This window comes from Dendrobates tinctorius, unplaced genomic scaffold, assembly GCF_039654945.1.
Source record: "Dendrobates tinctorius isolate UK_male_01 unplaced genomic scaffold, ASM3965494v1 ptg000214l, whole genome shotgun sequence".
NCBI lineage: Eukaryota > Metazoa > Chordata > Amphibia > Anura > Dendrobatidae > Dendrobates > Dendrobates tinctorius.
Window position 1 is genome coordinate 3,953,983 of NW_027361881.1, and position 18,883 is coordinate 3,972,865.

At 45.6% G+C, this 18,883-nt stretch overlaps 1 protein-coding gene and 1 long non-coding RNA gene across 3 annotated transcripts in view; one reads left to right on the plus strand and one right to left on the minus strand.

Moving 5' to 3' along the window:
- LOC141058728 (uncharacterized) overlaps window positions 1–18,883 on the minus strand; it is a 500,694-nt gene that overhangs the window by 351,505 nt on the left and 130,306 nt on the right. The window lies entirely within an intron of this gene.
- Window positions 1–18,883, plus strand: part of ZNF469 (zinc finger protein 469) — a 128,778-nt gene that overhangs the window by 3,199 nt on the left and 106,696 nt on the right. The gene's annotated exons all lie outside the window — the stretch shown is intronic.

An 18,883-nucleotide genomic window follows, 5' to 3' on the forward strand; every position in this document is an offset into this window, starting at 1 on the left:
AATATGCCAGTGAAGAGGCGAAACTGACAGGAAACCAAGTCCTAAAAAACTTTCACTAGAATAAAGCAACTTAAACTAAAAAAAAAGATCCAGGACAGTATTAGGCTCCTCACAACAGCATGATGCCAATAGAGGCATCTTCATACCCGGTGTAATAAAGAGGATGTCTGTAGTACAGTTGTGCTCAAAAGTTTACATACCTCGGCAGAAGTTTGGCTTTCTTGGCCTTTTTTCAGGGAGTAAGAAAGATAACACCATAACTTTTCCTCCACTCATGGTTAGTGGTTGGGTGAAGCCATTTATTGTCAGACTACTGTGTTTTCTCGTTTTAAATCATAATGACAACCCAAAACATCCAAATGACACTGATCAAAAGTTCACATTCCCCATTTCTTAATATCATGTATTGCCCCCTCTAACATCAATGACAGCTTGAAGTCTTTTGTGGTAGTTGTGGATAAGGTTCTTTATTTTCTCAGATGGTAAATCTGCCCACTCTTCTTGGAAAAAAGCCTCCAGTTCCTGTAAATTCCTGGGCTGTCTAGCATGAACTGCGCGCTTGAGATCTCCCCAGAGTGGCTCAATGATATTGAGGTCAGGAGACTGAGATGGCCACTCCAGAACCTTCACTTTGTTCTGCTGTAGCCAATGACAGGTTGACTTGGCCTTGTGTTTTGGATCATTGTCATGTTGGAACGTCCAAGTACGACCCATGCGCAGCTTCCGGGCTGATGATTGCAAATTTACCTCCAGTATTTGCCGATGACATGCTGCATCCATCTTTCCTTCAACTTTGACCAAGTTTCCTGTGCCTTTGTAGCTCACACATCCCCAAAACATCAGCAATCCACATCCGTGCTTTACAGTAGGAATGGTGTTCCTTTTATCATAGGCCTTGTTAACCTCTCTCCAAACGTAATGTTTATGGTTGTGGACAAAAAGTTCAATTTTGGTCTCATCACTCCAAATTACCTTATTCCAGAAGTTTTGAGGCTTGTCTCTGTGCTGTTTTGCGTATTTTAAGGAAGATACTTTGTGGCATTTGTGCCGTAATGGCTTTATTATGGCAACTCGACCATGCATCCCATTTTTCTTCAATTGACTCCTTATTGTGAATCTTGAAACTGCCACATCGCTAGTTTTTAGAGAGTCCTGTATTTCAGCTGATGTTATTTGTGGGTTTTTCTTTGCATCCCAAACAATTTTCCTGGCAGTTGTGGACAAAATTTTTGTTGGTCTTTCTGACCGTGGTTTTGTTTTTATCAGAGCCCCTGATTTTCCATTTGTTAATCACAGTTTGAACGCTGCTGACTGGCAATATCAATTCCTTGGATATCTTTTTGTATCCCTTTCCTGTTTTATACAGTTCAACTACCTTTTCCCGTAGATCCGTTGACAATTCTTTTGCTTTCCTCATGACTCACAATCCAGAAACGTCAGTGGCTGGATGAAAGATGCAAGAGTCTGTCTGGATCACAGAAACTCACTCAGCTTTTATGCACACACACTGATTACAAGCACACAGGTCACAGGTGAGGATGTTACCTTTAGTAGCCATTCAAACCAATTTGTGTCAACGTCTGTGCATGTTATCAGGCCAAAATTAGAAGGGTATATGAACTTTTGATCAGGGTCATTTGGATGTTTAAGGGTTGTCATTATTTAAAAAGAGAAAACACAGTAGTTTGACAATAAATGGCTTCACCCAACCACTAACCATGAGTTGAGAAAAAGTTTTGGTGTTCTCTGAAAAAAGCAAAAATTCTGTTGGGGTATGTAAACTTTTGAGCACAACTGTATGCCATCTTGCATACATTTTGAGATGGCCAATAATTAGCATACCTCTGCAACTGAGATTCAAGAGGGCATCTAGCTTGCTGTTAAGCAGGTCTGCTAAGGACTCCACTATCCATCATTTCATATAGTTTGTTACCATAAGGCTACACTCACACGTTCAGTATTTGGTCAGTATTTTACACTAGCAGTTGTAAGCCAAAACCAGGAGTAGGTGTTAATGCAGAAGTGGTGTATGTCAGAGGTATAGAGGGGGGGGGCGATATATCTGAGTGGCCCCTAACCAGGTAGCCCTGATTACAACTATGGTGACACACAGATCTTACCCCCATATGGTGACATACAGTGGTAAATACCAATGTTTCAGAACATACAAGTGATTACAGTACTATTATATAAACACATTTGACATCCCCATCCATTCCCAAACTGCATAAACTCCTAATCCTACTGATACCCTAATGCTGAGCGACTGCTGCCATATGTGCCCCTATTATTGCATCTATAGTGCTGGCCAAAAAAAATCTTTACATTTATGCAGCAAAAAAAAACAAAAAACTTTACATATAAAAGCAGTTTCATAAATTCACTTCTTAAAAGTGCACACAATGGGGGAGATAGTTAAAAACTGTAAAAGCAGAAGTGACTTGCTTGCCCACAGCAACCAATCAAGGCTCAACTTTCACCTCTCACTATTAATTGTAACCAAATATTCACAATAAATCACTTGAATGTTAAGATTTTTTGATTTAGTTGAACTGTGTGGTACAATAACAGCGCTCTTCTTAGTGCCCCACATAGTAACGCCCCCATTGTGCCCCTTGCATAGTAATAATGTCTCCTTTGTGCCCTCTAGATGGTAAAATTGCCCCCCCTAGAAAATATTAATGCCCTGTGCATAAATGCCCTAGAAAACAGTGTCCACATTTTGCCCCTTTGACGGTCACAATACTCTGAGTGCCCCTATAACAATAATGCTTCTTAAGTGCCCATTTAACATTTAATTATGTATACTAAGTCCCCTAAGGTTTAGATCCATCATACACATTATGATGGGCCCACAGATTCCTTATACAGAGTATGATACCCCCACAGCTACACTATATACAGTATGATGGGACCACAGATAATAATAATAATAATAATAATAATAAATAAGCTTTATTTTTATATAGCGCTATCATATTCCGCAGCGCTTTACAGTTTGCACACATCATCATCACTGTCCCCGATGGGGCTCACAATCTAAATTCCCTATCAGTATGTCTTTGGAATGTGGGAGGAAACCGGAGTGCCCGGAGGAAACCCACGCAAACACGGGGAGAACATACAAACTCCTTGCAGATTGTCCTTGGTGGGATTTGAACCCACTGAGCCACCCTTATACAGAGCATGATACTCCCACAGATTCCTTATACAGAGTATGATACTCCCAGATTCCTTATACAGGGTATGATTCTCCCACAGATTCCTTATACAGAATATGATACCCCCACAGATTCCTTATACAGCGCATGATACTCCCACAGATTACTTATACAGAGCATGATACCCACACAGATTCCTTATACAGAGTATGATACCCCCACAGCTCCACTATATACAGCATGATGGGCCCACAGATTCCTTATACAAAGCATGATACACCCACAGATTCCTTATACAGAGTATGATACTCCCTGATTCCTTATACAGGGTATGATTCCATGCCCTCCATGGCTCAGCACCACCCTACATCTCCTCCCTTGTTTCAGTATACCACCCTACCCGCGCCCTCCGTTCTGCTGATGACCTGAGGTTAGTATCCTCAATAGTCAGAACCTCCCACTCCCGTCTCCAAGACTTTACATGTGCGGCGCCAATTCTTTGGAATGCACTTCCCAGGTCAATACGATTAGTCCCCAATCCCCACAATTTTAAGCGTGTCCTGAAAACGCATTTATTCAGACTGGCCTATCGCCTCAACACATTAACCTAACCTATCCCTGTGTGGCAGAGCCAAAAGTTTTACCATAACCAGGTTCCCAGCATCATGTTCCCACATGCTTTATGCATCCATTAGCCCTCTGTGTCTGTACTGTTACACACTTAACATTATGGCTGGTCCATACAATCAGAGCAACTGTTACCACCCACCTTTCGTGTCTCCCTCTTTCCTCATAGACTGTAAGCTTGCGAGCAGGGCCCTCACCCCTCTTGGTATTTGTTATAATCTACTGTATGTGATTATTGTTATGCTGTAATGTCTATTGTCTGTACAAATCCCCTCTGAAATGTAAAGTGCTGCGGAATATGTCGGCGCTATAAAAATAAAATTTTATTATTATTATTATTATTATTATTATTCTCCCACAGATTCCTTATACAGAATATGATACCCCCACAGATTCCTTATACAGAGCATGATACTCCCACAGATTACTTATACAGAGCATGATACCCACACAGATTCCTTATACAGAGTATGATACCCCCACAGCTCCACTATATACAGCATGATGGGCCCACAGATTCCTTATACAGAGTATGATACCCCCACAGCTCCACTATATACAGCATGATGGGCCCAGAGATTCCTTATACAGAGTATGATACCCCCACAGCTCCACTATATACAGTATGATGGGCCCACAGTTTCCTTATACAGAGCATGATACTCCCACAGATTCCTTATACAGAGTATGATACCCCCACAGCTACACTATATACAGTATGATGGGCCCACAGATTCCCTATACAGAGCATGATACACCCACAGATTCCTTATACAGAGTATGATACTCCCACAGATTCCTTATACAGAGCATGATACCCCCACAGCTCCACTATCCAGTATGATGGGTACACAGATTCCTTATAAAGATTATGATACCCCCAGATTCCTTATACAGAGTATGATACTCCCACAGATTCCTTATAGAGAGTATGATACTCCCACAGATTCCTTATACAGAGTATGATACCCCCACAAATTCCATATAAAGAGTATGATACTCCCTCAGATTCCTTATACAGAGTATGATACTCCCAGATTCCTGACAGAGTATGATACCCCCAAAGCTCCACTATATACAGTATGATGGGTACACAGATTCCTTATACAGAATATAATACCCCCACAGATTCCTTATACAGAGCATGATACTCCCACAGATTCCTTATACAGAGCATGATACCCCCACAGCTCCACTATCCAGTATGATGGGTACACAGATTCCTTATAAAGATTATGATACCCCCAGATTCCTTATACAGAGTATGATACTCCCACAGATTCCTTATAGAGAGTATGATACTCCCACAGATTCCTTATACAGAGTATGATACCCCCACAAATTCCATATAAAGAGTATGATACTCCCTCAGATTCCTTATACAGAGTATGATACTCCCAGATTCCTGACAGAGTATGATACCCCCAAAGCTCCACTATATACAGTATGATGGGTACACAGATTCCTTATACAGAATATAATACCCCCACAGATTCCTTATACAGAGCATGATACTCCCACAGATTCCTTATACAGAGTATGATACCCCCACAGCTCCACATTATACAGTATGATGGGTACACAGATTCCTTATACAGATTATGATACCACCAGACTCCTTATACAGAGTATGATACTCCCACAGATTCCTTATACAGATTATGATACCCCCAGATTCCTTATACAGAGTATGATACTCCCACAGATTCCTTATACAGAGTATGATACCCCCACAAATTCCTTATAAAGAGTATGATACTCCCTCAGATTCCTTATACAGAGTATGATACCCCCACAAATACCTTATAAAGAGTATGATACTCCCTCAGATTCCTTATACAGAGTATGATAACCCCACAACTCCACTATATACAGTATTATGAGCCCACAGCTTCCCCCATACCTAGTACGATATTACCACAGCTCCTTTATACATCATATGATGTATCCATTGTTCCCTCAAAACACAGTATAATGACCCCCAAATAAGCCCTCAAACTATATAATGGCCCTCACTTTAGCTCCCATGCTGTACAATGGTTCCCACACTATGAGGACCACCACAGATGTCCCTACAATATATGAGAGCCCCAACACTGTATAAGGCCCCTTACAGTAGTCCCCACACTGTGATTGCCCTCAAAGCAGGCCTCAAACTGTGTAATGGCCCTCACATTAGTCTCCAATCTGTATAATGGCCCCTCATTAGATCCCAAACTGTGTAATGGCCCTCACATTAGTCTCCAATCTGTATAATGGCCCCTCATTAGATCCCAAACTGTGTAATGGCCTACACATTAGCCCACAAACTGTATAATTTCCCCTGCATTACCCTAAAACTGTATAATGGCCACTGCATTAGCTCCCACAATGTATAATGGCCCTCACATTAGTCCCCAAACTGTTTAGTTGCCTCTGCATTACCCCTCAAACTGTTTACTTGCCTCTGGATTATCCTCCAAAATATATAGTTGCCACTGGATTAGCCCCCAAACCTTATAATTGCGCCTGCAATGCCCGCAAACTAGATAATCACAATCGCATTAGCTCCCAAACCGGATAATTGCCTCTGCATTAACCCCCAAACTGTATAATGGCCCTTGCATTAGCTCTTACACTGTATAATGGACCCCACCGTAGCTCTTAAACTGTATAATGGCCACTGTATTAGGCCTAAACACATTAATATCCCCCACCCCACACTTTATAAGGGCCCCACATTAGTCCCTATAATGTAGGATGTAAAATACTGACCAAACAATGAGCGTCTTACCATTACCTTAGCCTGAAGGAAGAAAGCAGCCAAAATGATAATGCTTGCTGCAGCCCACTTCCAAGCCAAGAGAAATGTCCATATAGTTCTTATAGGTTCTAGTGAAGTGGAAAACAGACAGCAATAGGCATCTTGATTGCAACTTTGCCAATCTCCAAATTTCCACAGTTCATAGGAAGACCGGGAATAGATGTACAGTAAGTAAGGGCCCCGCCACACATAGCGATCTCGCTAGCGAGATCGCTGCTGAGTCACAAGTTTTGTGACGTAACAGTGATCTCACCAACGAGATCGCTGTGTGTGACAGCGATCAGCGACCATCCCCCCTGCCGGTATCGCTGATCGCTGTTGGAAAGCCCTGGACATTTTTTTGGTCACCGGTCTCCCGCTGGCCAGCACGCATCGCTGCTTGTGACAGGCGGGAGACCAGCGATCAGCTGGTAACTAAGGTAAACGCAGGGTTTCTAAGCACGGCACTGTGCTTAGAAACCCTCTGTGTACCTTAATAACAAGCGCGCTGATGCAGGGAGCTGGTAACTAAGGTACACATCGGGTTTCTAAGGGACGCACGTCCCTTAGAAACCCGATGTGTACCTTAGTTACTAGATCCCTGCATCAGCGCGCTGGTAACTAAGTACACAGCGACGCCGCGCGCTCGGCATCGCTGGTCCTGATCGCTGGTGAAGCTGTTTGACAGCTCACCAGCGATCATGTAACGACTTACCAGCGATCCTGACACGTTGATATTGTTGTCGGGATCGCTGGTGAGTCGCTATGTGTAACGGGGCCCTAACACTTATAGGACAAGGTGACAGAATGAAGACTAAAGTCTGTCCAGGGGGGACTTTGTAAATCCCCTAAAACATTATCCAGAGATTTTCTCTAGGGTCATACATTCCAAAGAAAAGTGATATTCTTACTCAACCATCATCTAGACAAAGATGGAAGCAGGTCAGTATGTGTATAATATATATTTGCTGCCCTTTAGCACCTCCTACTATTACATTTCAAGGTCCCAAAACATATAGTTTTTCAGTTTAGATTTCTCCAAACCTACCTTAGGGGTACATTCTTATATTTTGGCATTGACCTTTACTTTTCGCTTGGATGCTACTTCCTGCAAATAATTCCCTTGATATCACTAACACATCAGCTGTCAATTAAAATGCCCCAGCAGAGCTTGCAATCAAATTGAAAACAGGTTCGAATTTTGGAAACAGTAATAAAAAAGTGTTTAATAATTTGTCCATAGGCATCTAGTGTATACCGTACTACAGAATGAGGATGGAAACTTGCTTTGCTTACAGGGTTCACTTAGTAAAAATACATCTTGGATTCCACATCTGTGTCTGGTCTGTGCCTCCCAGACCTTGTCTGCAGTGTCTGGAGAAAAGGCTCAAACTCCATGTCATACCGTACTACACCCATGAAACGGCGTTATGTCAAGTTAACGGTACACAGACATTCACTGCAGTATGATCCACCTGATGGGACAGATTGCTTAGATTTGTCTTTTTTCCCCTCAAGAGTTTCCATTTCAAATATCTACCTTAAATTACAACACACTGCACCATTAAAGTATCTCCCTAGGACACATGAAGGGAACAAAAACATTATGTCAGAAACATGGACTCACAATTAAATTGTATTCTTTCATGGGTTTTTTTATGCTAAACAGTAACCTTGGCTGTGACACACGTCACATGGAAAAAGATCAGTATAACGATGCCATATTGGAACATAAAGAACAAGAACGAGGTCATGATGTGCAAGTAAGCGCAACAATGTTCCAAGTCCTAAAGGATCCAATCGGGAGAGCTTTCTTGACCTGCAGGACTCGGTAACTTGTGTGTTAGCACGTGATCACACATACTGTCATCACTGACCTGTGAGATGTGTTTCGTGGTTAAAATTTGGCCCAAACAAGTAATCATAGTATGTGACCCTGTATCCCATTGATGCCCAATGCTTAATTAAAACAATGTTTACATGCTTCCTCAGTTGTCAAAGTAAAATCAAACTGTATAAGCTGTCTGAAAGTAGACACAAATGAATGACAACAGTCAATAAGATAAACTGATAAGTACATCACAAAATAAAATGCCCTTTTATTCACAGTTCACATACGCCCATTTTTGGTTCCTGATAAAATTCATTTACCACTTTCTCCATACGTTGGTAATTTTTACTGGAAGAAATATCACAGCACGCTGCATGGAATTTTTCTACTAAAAACATAAACACTCAAATGGAAACCAGACAGATCCCTTCTGTCAAAGCTACGGATCTTTGCCTGTGATGAAATCTGTTTTTACTAATACAGAACAATATAATGGAGTTCAGAACTAGGGTGAACATAGCCTCCGTGACACAAAGGAGAACAGACAGAATTCACCGGAGTGAGATCACAGAAAATGATACTTGTAGACTCTGGCGGTCTCTTTTGGGAGATAGATACAAGGTAGTGCACTCATCACTGATATTGGAGAATCACGGACAGACTTGGCCTGCACAGGCCTACCAATGCGGGAATTTTGGTAGGCACATCATTTGTAACAGATGCGCTGTGGAGCAGGTCATCATTGGTGAACACGCGCGTGGCAAACAAGGTTATGCTTTGTAGGCAATAATTCCTTTCTTCAAATATGAACCACAAATTTCTGCAAGAGACCCAAATATATGATGAAATTGAAATATTATATGACATCTGTCACAAGGTTATTGCTAAGCCATCTGAGAGCAGCATCATATAGGGAAGAGACCCTGATTCCTACCATGTATCACTCACTGAGGTGCTTGAGCAGGTTTAATAATATACCTGTTTTATTTGCTGCAGATCTGGCAGAGATCAGAATGCTGATACCTGATAACTCCAACCACACCGCTGTCTGCAGCTTTCTCTGTACACTGTGCATAGGCAGAAAGATGCTACTCAGTGGTGGGAATTAGTGAAGGAGAAAGACGAGCAGCACTGTTCTATTAATTACGGTGTGCTTGAGGAAGGGGCGCATGGTCCAGACTAATTGAAGTAGAAACCTCAGCACCACAAAAAAAGAAAATGGGACTTGTAGGTCTTACTATAGTGTTATTTATTTTGAGTCAAAACAGATATGGTCCAACGTTTCAACCGAGAGGGGTCCTCGTCAGGACATCTACGTGTAGCAAGAGCCGGGAACCAGGACATGCGGCAGGGTGTAAGCACTACAGCAAGACCTACAAGTGAAATGTTCTCTTCCTTTTTGTAAAACGTATGGAACTTTTTTATGGACTTCGTGAACTGCCAAAGAGACTTAGATCCAGTTGAGATGAAAGATTAAAGTTTTATTCCCAACGCGTTTCGAAGTATTAATAACTTCTTCCTCAGGGGATGACAGATAGACATGCCTGTCATCCCCTGAGGAAGAAGTTATTAATACTTCGAAACGCGTTGGGAATAAAACATTAATCTTTCATCTCAACTGGATCCAAGTCTAATGTTTGGCAGCGCACGAAGTCCATAAAAAAGTTCCATAAGTTTTATATGTTAGCGGTCACTGGTTTGACCCGTGGACGTGCAGCAGCTGAACACATATTCTACTTGCTTTTTCCTTTCTTGGAGCGGGTGAGTTGATAATATATAATTATATATCTCTTACCATCGGATAAGACACTATTTGCGCTTCCCTTGTTCCTACAGTATAAACTCTTCCTTCTTGTGTGGCTTTCCTCCAGGTACTCCAGTTTTCTCCCACCTTCCTAAAACATACTAATAGGTCATTAAGATTGTGAGCCACTTTGGGGTCAGCGCTGATAATGTCTGTAAATATAAATGATAGCGCTATAAACGGTGTTCCAAATTATTATGCAAAAAGAGTTTAGGAGTGATAAGGTTAGAATTGTTTTGTTTGTCATTTACACTCATTGCTGGTGATGTGTGTCAGGGCTCTTTATATCACTGAAAGCAATTGCAGATACCTGTGCAAATTAGTTTGGCAGGTGTGTCCAAAGAAAGGCAAGACTACTTAAGAAGGCTGTTCCACATTATTAAGCAGCATACATTTTTTGCCAAAATGGGAAAGAAAAAGGATGTGTCGGCTGCTGAGAAGCAACAAATTGTGGAGCATTTAGGTGAAGGCATGACTACAATCAACATTGCCAAGACACTTCATCGTGATCATCGCACAGTCAAGAAGTATGTCGCTGATTCCCAGCACACACGTGTGCGTGCTGATAAGGAAAAATTGAGGACTCTTTCCAACAGGCAATTGCGTCAGGTTAAAAGAGCAGCTGCAAAAATGCCTTGTCATAGCAGCAGACAAGTTTTTGAAGCTGCTGGTGCCTCCAACGTCCCCCGAACAACAAGATGCAGGGTCCTTCAGAGGTTTGCAGCTGTGCGTAAGCCATCCTGTCCACCACCTCTATCCACTGCACACAAGCAGAAACGGCTCCAGTGGCCAAACGAGACATGAAGACTGATGAGTGCCGTGCAACGCTCGATGGTCCAGATGGATGGAGTGGAGGATGGCTGGTTGATGGAAACCCCATGGAAACACGGCTAAGGTGCCAACAAGGAGGAGGTGGAGTAATGTTTTGGGCTGGAATCATGGGGAGAGAGATTGTCGGCCCCTTTAGGATCCCTGAAGGGGTAAAGATGAACTCCATAATCTATATGGAGTTTCTAAAACAGCACTTCCTGCCATGGTTCAAGAGGAAGAACCATGCTTTCCGCAGCAAGGTCATTTTCATGCCTGATAATGCACCGTCTCATGCTGCAAATAACACATCTGCATCTCTGGCTGCTATGGGCATAAAAGAGGACAAACTTATGGTGTGGCCACCATCTTCCCCTGACCTCAACCCCATTGAGAACCTCTGGAGCATCATCAAAAGGAATGTCTATGATGGCGGGAGGCAGCTCACATCTAAGCAACAGCTCTGGGAGGGGATTCTGTCCACAGGCAAAACAATTGAAGCACAAACCATCCAAAAACTGACAAATTCAATGAACGAGAGAGTCCAGAAGCTTCTTTCCAACAAGAGGTCCTATGTGCAAAATATAACATCACCTAGAAGAAAGTTTTGACTTGAAAACTGTTTGATTTCATTTTGGAATAAGCTGATAATGCTTATCCTTTCACAATTCACCATTTTTTTGTTCAAAATAAAAATAAAAAGGTTGAAAACTCTGCTGTGCATAATAATTTGGAACATGCATTTTGAGTGTTTTCTTATTTTTAAAAATATACTGTTTTCATAGGCAGTTTGTTCAAAAACATTGCAATTATACTAGAATATTAGATGCCTGGAAAATAACAATGACTGCAATTCATATAGGTAATTTAGAGGAAATAGGAGGAAATATTTTTTGCATAATAGCTGCAGTCAAGTTAGTGACACATCGCTGGAATCAGGGTCTCTACCTCTACACTATGCTGCTCTCAGATTAGGTAACAAAAATCTAGTGACATATGTCCTTGACTCACCATACTGAAGTCAGCAGGATTGCCCAATAGTCTATTGTGTCCTCTGCGGAGAGGAGGAGCCTTATTGCTGAATTTTAGCAGCTGATCCTTTGATTCGGTGCAGAGATAAGTGCAGCTACATTATTTCTCATAGATAGCAGATAGAGAGGGATAGCAGTTGTCGGAACGATTGGTTGACAGCTATTTAATGTGTATGGGGGCCTGTCAACACAAAATAAGGCCTCCCGTAGCCACATTAAATTCTAATTATCTAAAATAAAACAGCACTTCACTGTGACTGGTATGTGTGGAGTGTGTATGTGTGGAGTGGTGTAATTAACCCAATGAATTCTGGACAAGCAGTCCACATACTATATTTGTGGATATGGCTTTTAAGAAAAATACTACACACCCTCTATCATAACTAATTAAGAATAATTATGTAATCCACTAATTAAATGGAAATAAAGTTTATATGACTGCCTCCCAGAGGCACCCGCAGCTCAGAGATCAATGCCAAGAACAAGAAACAGTAGCACTATGTTCTATTGGAAGAGAAACCACTGATACTTAACCCCTAAATTTGCTGAACATTACTAAGTGTCTGTTCCTAAAGCACCTATACTTCTGCATATCACTGGCAAACTGTGTCAAGCTTATCAAGAAGATTCATTAGCACATGTACACATGACGTCTTTTTGGCAAACGTTTTCTGAGCCAATATGTGCACATACCCTTATTTTCGACCCAATCCAAGATGTACACTCACAAAGGAAAAAGCCATGTAAATGTATCAATATGTTATAGTATAAAGAAGAGTGTCTGCCTGAATACAGTATTGTTATCCAAAATAATTCACTTCAATCATGAGTGTGGTCAGCAATGAAAAGAAACAGCTGTGTTTCCTGTGGTTGCCATGGCTGTGATACGCACATGTCTGTGCACTGAAATAACAGGTACAATTACAGTATAAGATGTATTAGATTCATGGTGAAAACATTGCTGATTTATAGTCAGAATACAGGAAATTGGTGCATTATGGAGAAATGCTTTACTGAAACGTTGGCTCTTGTCTAATCAGTGTTAACAACCTGTTGACTCCACACTGTGAACTTGAGTATTGCAGAGAAAACACTTTGAGAGAGAGTGCGGGCACTGGCGGACACAGATAGGAAAGGGCCCCTGTGCAAGAACAGTATACGAGCCTTGTGTAGTCCAATAGCTCATCACAGGGGAAAATTCCAACTGCTTTGGGGGAGGAAATGGGCCCCCTGACCTCTAGGACCCCTGTGCAGCTGCACAGGGTGCCCCAATATTATCCACCCCTACATCCGGGGACTATGCATCTTGGAGGCCTAATTCTAGCTTGCTTCTTTCCGCCCCGCATGTCTGACAGGTCTCGCCCTTTGTGCGGCTGTAAAGGGAGAGACCAGTGCACGCCACTTAATGAATTAGATGCCGCTTACAAGTACCGTGTGTCTGCGGCAGACATTTACACTAGTCAGGCACTGGAGTACATTTTTGGAGTATGTTACTCCGCTAAAGTACCATAAGTTTTAATGATTTTAACACGTGGGCTTTGCCACACCCTGTCCTTGAGACTTATTAAGGAGATTTATGACATAAATCTGGCGTAAAAACGTTAGATTTGGTCTCAGAGTTTTGTGGTGCAAGTCCATTCTGAAAAACACCGCAAAAGTCGCTCAAAACACCTTGCAAGAATCTAAAGGGTGGGCCATTTATATGGATACACCTAAATAAAATGGGAATGGTTGGTGATATCAACTTCCTGTTTGTGGCACATTAGTATATGGGGGGGGGGGGGACTTTTCAAGATGGTTGGTGACCATCGTGGCCATTTTGAAGTTGGTAATTTTGGATCCAACTTTATTTTTTTTCAATGGGAAGAGGGTCATGTGACACATCAAACCTATTGAGAATTTCACAAGAAAAACAACGGTGTGCTTGGTTTTAACATAACTTTATTCTTTCATGAGATGTGTTCAAAGTGCTGCCCATTGTGTTGGATTGTCAATGCAACCCTCTTCTCCCACTCGTCACACACTGATAGCAACAACGCAGAAGAAATGCTAGCACAGGCTTCCAGTATCCGTTGTTTCAAATGCTGTACATCCAGGGCCGGACTGGGACTAAAATTCAGCCCTGGCATTTGAAATTACACAGGCCCACTAGTCACATGGTAACTATATAATATCTTTGTACACTTGTAGTTTACAAGAAGTGAGAGGAGATTAACACAACTATATAACATGTAGTCACAGCTGTGTCCAGTATTTCAGCTCAGTCCTATTTATTGCTTTTAGGTACAGTACTCCTCCCAAGTCTCTGTACCCTTTTGTATGCATGATTACAGAATTCCTGGCAGAACTGCTCTCTATTGGGCAACCAGACCCCCTGGTCATAGCCGCCCCTATCATACCTCCCAACTTTTGAAGAAGGGAAAGATGTACAAAGACTGCGGCGCGCAAAGCGCGCCGCTGCAAATTTTGGCCACGCCCAGACACACCCATTTCACAACTAGTCACACCCATGTCCACACCTAATCGCACCCATTTAGCACTGCTGATCACACTGACTGGTACTGAGGGCACAGTGGCTGGCATTATGGGCACACTGACTGGCACTAAGGAAGAGAGAAAACAGAGAGAGAGAAAAAAGAAAACAGAGAGAGCGAGAAAGAAAGGGGAAAGAAAGAACAGTGAGAGACAAAGAAAGAACAGTGAGAGACAGAGAAAGAACAGAGAGAGAAAGAAAGAGGAGAAAGAAAGAACAGAGAGAGACAGAGAAAGAACAGAGAAAGAAAGAAGTAAAGAAAAGAAAGAAAGAACAGAGAGAAAGAGAGGAAAGAAAAAGAAACAAAGAGGGGAAATAAAGAACAGAGAGAGGAAAGAAAAAGAAAGAAAGAGGGGAAGAAAGAACAGAGAGAGAAAAAAGAAAGAACAGAGAGAGAAAGAAAGAACAGAGAGAGAAAGAACAGAGAGAGAAAGAAAGAAGTAAAGGAAAGAAAGAAAGAACAGAGAGAAAGAGAAGAAAGAAAGAAAAAGAAAGAAAGAGGGGAAGAAAGAACAGAGAGAGAAAAAAGAAAGATTAGAGAGAGAAAGAAAGAACAGAGAGAGAAAGAAAATGAGGGAAAGACAGAACAGAGAATGAAAGAACAGAGAAAGAAAAAGAGAGAAAGAAATAAAGAAAGATTCTACAAAGATACTATAGCAGCCCGGCTCCCATTGTAGTGCCCACCTGAGCCTCCCGGTGCAGGACCTATCATGATCCGCTCACATGGCCGGCATCCCCGATTCCAAGGCGATCCTGCTGTCTGCGCTGTCGGAGGAGGACACGGTGATGGATCTGAAGCATTCCTGGTTCCGTCACAATCTCCTCAAGAAATTATCTCATTTCCCGTCAGCTTCCAGCATATCACTTCAGGTGGAACGTCATGTGTGTGTTTTAAAATGCTCCTCGGGGCTCCGCTGTGTACTCCTGTGTCCGTGGGAAAAACCCGCTTTGTATGCTTTGTACACACTTGGCTCCGCTCCGTACATCCCGTACACATATGGCTCCACTTCATACACACACGGCTCCACTCCGACCACCTCATACACGCGCGGCTCCTCTCCGTACACCTCGTACACACGGCTCCGCTCCGTACACGCGTGGCTCCGCTCCGTACACCTCGTATACACACGGCTCCTCTCCGTACACCTCGTACACACGGTTCCTCTCCGTACACCTCGTACACACGGCTCCTCTCCGTACACCTCGTACACACGGCTCCGCTCCGTACACCTTGTACACACGGCTCCTCTCCGTACACCTCGTACACACGCGGCTCCGCTCCGTACACCTCGTACACACGGCTCCGCTCCGCACACCTCGTACACACGGCTCCGCTCCGTACACCTCGTACACACGGCTCCGCTCCGTACACCCGCGGCTCCGCTTCGTACACACGCGGCTCCGCTCCGTACACCTCGTACACACGGCTCCTCTCCGTACACCTCGCACACACACGGCTCTGCTCCGTACACCTCGTACACACGGCTCTTCTCCGTACACCTCGTACACACGGCTCCTCTCCGTACACCTCGTAAACCCATGGCTCCTCTCCGTACACCTCGTACACACGGCTCCTCTCCGTACACCTCGTACACACGGCTCCGCTCCGTACACCTCGTACACACGGCTCCGCTCCGTACACCCCGTACACACGCGGCTCCGCTCCGTACACCTCGTACACACGCGACTCCGCTCCGTACACCTCGTACACACGCGGCTCCGCTCCGTACACCTCGTACACACGGCTCCGCTCCGTACACCTCGTACACACGGCTCTGCTCCGTACACCTCGTACACACGGCTCCGCTCCGTACACCTCGTACACACGGCTCCGCTCCGTACACCTCGTACACACGGCTCCGCTCCGTACACCTCGTACACACGGCTCCGCTCCGTACACCTCGTACACCCACGGCTCCGCTCCGTACACCTTGTACACACGGCTCCTCTCCGTACACCTTGCACACACACGGCTCCGCTCCGTACACCTCGTACACACGGCTCCTCTCCGTACACCTCGCACACACACGGCTCCTCTCCGTACACCTCGTACACACGGCTCCTCTCCGTACACCTCGTAAACCCATGGCTCCGCTCCGTACACCTCGTAAACCCATGGCTCCTCTCCGTACACCTCGTACACACGGCTCCTCTCCGTACACCTCGTACACACGGCTCCGCTCCGTACACCTCGTACACACGGCTCCGCTCCGTACACCCCGTACACACGCGGCTCCGCTCCGTACACCTCGTACACACGCGACTCCGCTCCGTACACCTCGTACACACGGCTCCGCTCCGTACACCTCGTACACACGGCTCTGCTCCGTATACCTCGTACACACGGCTCCGCTCCGTACACCTCGTACACACGGCTCCGCTCCGTACACCTCGTACACCCACGGCTCCGCTCCGTACACACGGCTCCTCTCCGTACACCTTGCACACACACGGCTCCGCTCCGTACACACGGCTCCTCTCCGTACACCTCGCACACACACGGCTCTGCTCCGTACACCTCGTACACACGGCTCCTCTCCGTACACCTTGTACACACGGCTCCTCTCCGTACACCTCACACACACACGGCTCTGCTCCGTACACCTCGTAAACCCACGGCTCCGCTCCGTACACCTCGTACACACGGCTCCTCTCCGTACACACAGCTCCGCTCCGTACACCTCGTACACACACGGCTCCGCTCCGTACACCTCGTACACCCACGGCTCCGCTCCGTACACCTCGTACACACACGGCTCCGCTCCGTACACCTCGTACACCCACGGCTCCGCTCCGTACACCTCGTACACACACGGCTCCGCTCCGTACACCTCGTACACACACGGCTCCTCTCCGTACACCTCGTACACACACGGCTCCGCTCCGTACACCTCGTACACACACGGCTCCGCTCCGTACACCTCGTACACACACGGCTCCGCTCCGTACACCTCGTACACACACAGCTCTGCTACATCCACACTGTAAATCCTGACCCCACACATACTTACCTCAACCAGCACCATGACAACAGCAAAGCAGAGTCTTGCAGACGGTAGAGGCAAGGCTGAGCGCACAGGACCTGTGATGACGTCACAGGAGGGGCGGAGTCAGGGGTGACATGATCGGGGGTCTGGACAAAGGCTCCTGATCATGTGACCCCCTGACGCCTCCCCTCCTGTGACCTCATCACAGGTCCTGCGAACAGAGCGAGCAGGCAAGCGAGTGCGACACTGTGAGTGGGGGCGCGGGGGGGGGTCTCATGCTAAGGCGAGGATGGGGTGTGGGGGGGCATGGTGGCTTATCTCCCTGCAGTGCGGGAGGAACTTGAAACTATCACTGCCATGCCCGCAGAGGGCCGGCGGCAGGAGCAATGTGTGTGTTTTAAAATGCTCCTCGGGGCTCCGCTGTGTACTCCTGTGTCCGTGGGAAAAACCCGCTTTGTATGCTTTGTACACACTTGGCTCCGCTCCGTACATCCCGTACACATATGGCTCCACTTCATACACACACGGCTCCACTCCGACCACCTCATACACGCGCGGCTCCTCTCCGTACACGTCGTACACACGGCTCCGCTCCGTACACGCGTGGCTCCGCTCCGTACACCTCGTATACACACGGCTCCTCTCCGTACACCTCGTACACACGGCTCCTCTCCGTACACCTCGTACACACGGCTCCTCTCCGTACACCTCGTACACACGGCTCCTCTCCGTACACCTCGTACACACGGCTCCGCTCCGTACACCTTGTACACACGGCTCCTCTCCGTACACCTCGTACACACGCGGCTCCGCTCCGTACACCTCGTACACACGGCTCCGCTCCGCACACCTCGTACACACGGCTCCGCTCCGTACACCTCGTACACACGGCTCCGCTCCGTACACCCGCGGCTCCGCTCCGTACACCTCGTACACACGGCTCCTCTCCGTACACCTCGCACACACACGGCTCTGCTCCGTACACCTCGTACACACGGCTCCTCTCCGTACACCTCGTACACACGCGGCTCCGCTCCGTACACCTCGTACACACGGCTCCGCTCCGCACACCTCGTACACACGGCTCCGCTCCGTACACCCCATACACACGCGGCTCCGCTCCGTACACCTCGTACACACGCGGCTCTGTACACCTCGTACACACGCGGCTCTGCTCCGTACACCTCGTACACACGGCTCCGCTCCGTACACCTCGTACACACGGCTCTGCTCCGTACACCTCGTACACACGGCTCCGCTCCGTACACCTCGTACACACGGCTCCGCTCCGTACACCTCGTACACACGGCTCCGCTCCGT